This window comes from Gopherus flavomarginatus, unplaced genomic scaffold, assembly GCF_025201925.1.
Source record: "Gopherus flavomarginatus isolate rGopFla2 unplaced genomic scaffold, rGopFla2.mat.asm mat_scaffold_441_arrow_ctg1, whole genome shotgun sequence".
NCBI classification, from domain to species: domain Eukaryota; kingdom Metazoa; phylum Chordata; order Testudines; family Testudinidae; genus Gopherus; species Gopherus flavomarginatus.
Genome location: NW_026115086.1, coordinates 38,835 through 43,060, shown reverse-complemented (window position 1 = coordinate 43,060; position 4,226 = coordinate 38,835). Strand labels below are relative to the sequence as shown.

General features: G+C 38.5%; 1 long non-coding RNA gene across 2 annotated transcripts; it reads left to right on the top strand.

Annotated features, from left to right (window-relative positions):
- Positions 1-1,192: 1,192 nt before the first annotated feature.
- On the top strand, positions 1,193-2,140 carry LOC127042463 (uncharacterized). 2 transcript variants are annotated; one of them, XR_007771952.1, is made up of 3 exons: positions 1,193-1,308; positions 1,389-1,441; positions 1,715-2,140. It is a non-coding gene; the product is annotated as an uncharacterized LOC127042463 (long non-coding RNA). The 2 variants fall into 2 exon arrangements; XR_007771951.1 differs by lacking the exon at positions 1,715-2,140 and having other exon boundaries at positions 1,389-1,498.
- Positions 2,141-4,226: the final 2,086 nt, after the last annotated feature.

Genomic DNA, 4,226 nt, shown 5'->3' with positions numbered 1-4,226 from the left:
GGATAATGACTCAAAAGACAAACCTAAGCCACAACCCTTTTTTATGTGTTGTAATAAAAAATTATGCAGAAACAACCTAGATTTTTTTTTAGTAACAGGCGGTTTATAGTCCCCATATTTAGGATACCGGCGGGTTAGAGAGAAGATTGCTTTTTTCCCCACTTTTTAATAAATAAGGTTGAAAAGGAAACCTGAAGACCCATAGCCTTTATTTAGGCATAGGTGTTTTAATAACATGTAAGTGTGCAAAAACATTTTAGTGCGCTAAAACTAATGCGCTGTAATAAAAAAGGTTTGTTTTTTTTTAATTTTAGGCTAACCCGGGCCATTTTATAGTAAAAACAGCAGGCTCTTGCAGCAGCTCTTAGCAAAAACAGCCTCTGTAAGTAAGTAAATTTAAAAAAAAAGAACAAAAAATAACAAGGTCTTCTTAAAGCAAAAGAACCCCCAAAACAGGTATTAAGAAGCATACTAATTTACTATAAAAACTAAGCTTTTTAACCATTAAAGTTTAAAAGCTAAAGTGTGTAGCCAAAAACCTTCCTGCGTTTTTTAAAAAACCAACTAAGACAACTCCCCTTCCGCTCTTAGCTAAACGGCCAGAGCCTTCGGCTTTTTTTTTAACCCTGTAACAAAACCTAAATACCGTTTTAAAATATGTTTTAAAGAAATATATAATTTTTTTAACTTACTAACAATGTAAAATAAGTTGTGTAAAAGTTTAACGTGGTTTATTTTTAAATTAGCAGTTTTGTTTTAAAAACTAAGGCCATAAAACAAGTTAAAGAAATACAGGTTGCAGTTTTAAAAAAGTTTTTGGTTACAAGGGTGTAAATGGGTACATTACCATTTAAAAAAAGCTTTTTATTAACTGTTTAAACACATTTACTATAAAAAAAATAACATTTTTAGCCATTAAAGCTAAAGCATGTTGGCAGTCTGGGGACCGACACCCGCCTTTTTTCCTAGAAAAGTGCCCTTTACGCACCCTGTTTTTTTAAAGAAACGCCTTTTTAAATATTAATTTTGGGGGGGGTGGAGGGCAAAACCTTTTTTTAAAAACAGGTTTAAACCTATAAATAGAGGAACAAAAAACTTAACAAGACTGTTAAAGAAATATTGCTAATACAAGACTTTGACCGTTGTGGGGAGCAACCACATGGTAAGAACCCTTACTACAATTTGCGTGGGTCGTCAAGGTATTATACTAGCGTTATGCTCACTTAAAAGGCAATATTTTTTCTTTTAAATAGGACGAGGCCTTTTTTCTTGACATTCCAGATGCCGCGCTACAAGCTTTAAACTTTGGTAAGCTAATTAATATGCTACACAAGAATAATTTATTTTTAAGATAAAAGGTTTTAAAAAAATTTATTTTTTTAATTTAGAACAAGATGGAAGTCAAAACCACCCAATAGTTTTCCTGAAATTACAGAAGAAGGTGTGAACTGTTTTTCAAATATGTGTTTTTTAAAATAAAAAAATCTGATGTTGGAAATAGTGTGCATTTTAGGGGCTTGAAAACCCTTAAAGCTTTTATTGTACAAAAGTTGCCGTTCTACCGCCCCTGCCTGGTGTAAACTATAATTTAAACGCGGTTTTTAGCCCGCTTATTGCAAAAACGTTTTTAAAATATATATTTTTGGGTAACAGCTTTGTTGTTAGTTAAAAAAAAAGCCGTGCTAAAAAACATTCTGTTTATGTGTATCGGCAGACTCATCAAGCGTTATTCCTCAAGAAGAAATGTTGAAGGTGAGCGCGCTTAAAGAGGCCAAGAAATTTCCCTTTGAGGCAGCTGCAGTTGGAAGCAAGGGTATTAAGCACAGCGATTTTGAACAGCCCTGCGCGTCCAAATCTCTTATTGCACAAAACCAGCCGGCACTAAAAAAGGCCAAAAAGTCTACCTCTAAAACAGCATTCGTTTTCAGGGAGGGGGGGGAAAGGGGCTCAGACCCCCCCCAAGCTTTTGAACCACCCTCTACAACTTCCAGGAACCATGGTAAGCGAGGCAGAGGAGTTAAAGCCCCTAGTTTTCAACAGACCTTTGCCTCCCCGACCCAAAACAATTAGCTTTAAAAACAAACAACTCTGTGGAAGCAACCATGTTTACGCGTGGTTTGAGCAGGGTGAAGAAGTTAATCCCCCGGGTTTTGGAACCCGCAAAACCCTTGCCAGAAATAAGAATGTTCCTGTGGGGCTGGCTGCATCTGTTGCTGCTTTTAACTAGCTGTTTAGTGTTTGTACATCTCTAAAGCGTTTAATAGATAAAATAGTTTTCAAAGCTAATTCTTGAGGTATTTCAAAAACAAAATTTTCCAGAAGAAAGGGTGGTTTTTTAGACCAAAAAATAGCAGATACACGGGCACTAATTAAAAAAGTGGAAAGTGCGATAAAGGGCGAAGGAAGAGGCTGACTGCACATGAAACCTAAAAATGAAAAGAGGGGTAGGGAAAAAAATGGAAAAAATCTAAAATAGTAAGAAGGCTTTTGGTCAAAAACATAAAAAAAACCAAAGCTATTTTAAAAAACAACCCCCCCAACCAAGAAAAGGAAATAGACCCTCCCACCCCTTCTTCTTCTTCTGAAGGTCCAGATTCCCCCGCTCCTGATACACCACCACAGGTGTCTTTGGAGCGTGTAAGATACTGGATAAGACCCCGAAGGAAGTTTAAGGCTTATGACTATTTTGAAGAATTTCGTTTTGCTAATTTGGACAGAGTAACCGGGTTCACAGAAACCATGGTGGCCATCGACATCGCTTTTCAAAATTTGCTAGATGATATTAATAATCAGGTGGGCCCTGAAGATTTTGTACAGCCACGCTTAGATGTCCCGGGGATAAATCACCAGCTCTTTTCTTTACGGAGGCCTTGGGAAAATTTAAACGACGTAGATTTTTTAAATAACATCGTTAATGTGTTGCAAAGTAAGGCAGAGATTGTGTGGTCCGAAACTATACGCCTGGCTGTTACACTTATTAATAACAGGGTTGGTGGAGTTGGGTCTGTAAGACCTCTAAAAACTATTACGTGCAGTAAAATTTTTGAAAAAAAAGAAAACATTTAATTGATTTAAATAACCAGGGTGACAACCTGTCTTTTGCCGGTAGCGTGCTGGGTCTTCTGTCAGATAAAAAAGTTTCAGATGCCCAGCTGTTAGAGGGGGCCAAACACCTTCATCAGGAATTGGGGTTTTCGGACCAAAAAATGATTAGCTTGACAGACGAGAGCTCTTTCGAAGTGTGCTTTGGGGGTATCTATTACCGTTATGTATTATGAAAATGAAAATTGGTGTTTTTTTACAACGGGGGGTGTACAGCCTTCCCACGGCCTTTGAATTTAACGGGTGTTTTTTCACCGGTGCCCCATTTGCTATTGCGAAAATGATTACAACCCGTTGCTTAAGGCAACCCACGGACAGCTGTACAACAGAACCATCATTAAGGCTGAATTTTCAAAAAGCCAGGGGTTTTAGGTAAGGACTATGCTAGCAAACGATAACCAGGTGGAAAATTTTTTACGAGAAAAAAAGCTGCCACAACCTTTGGTTCCTAGAGATGCCCTTTACGGTGCTAGAACAAACGCCATTTACCATTATTACAAACCGCAGCCCGGGGAGCCGGTTCATTACTACGATTTTACCAACCTCTACCCTTTTGTTGACAAAACTAATCAATATCCTGTAGGACATCCCGTTATTGTGTATGAGGGTTTTGGGGATATCTGCCAGTACTTTGGCGTTGCCAAGGTTAAAGTGTACCCTCCAAGAGGTTTGTATTTTCCCGTGTTACCATACAGGGTTGATGGTAAACTAATGTTTCCCCTGTGCGCACTTTGTGCAGAAACAAAACAAAAGGACCCCTGCAGGCACAATCAGGAGGAGAGGGCTTTAACAGGGGCTTGGTGCCCTATAGAGTTGGTGGAGGCTTTAAACAAAGGGTACAGTAAAAAAGGGAGTGGAATCCACCCCATTGGATTATTTAGGAGATTTAACTAGCGAAATACCCCCAGATGATCACATTGTGGAGTTTGTGTCCGCGGGACCTAAAACATACGGGGACAAACTGTCCAGCGGTAAAACCTCTATGAAATTAAAAAGAATCACACTTAACTCTTTCGCTAACAAGAGGACTCCTAAAGGGGGGCATGTTTCTATGAAAACCTTGGCAGAGCTAAACGTGCCTACGACAGTCGTAGGGCATGTTACCAATGAACAATTTTTAGAGC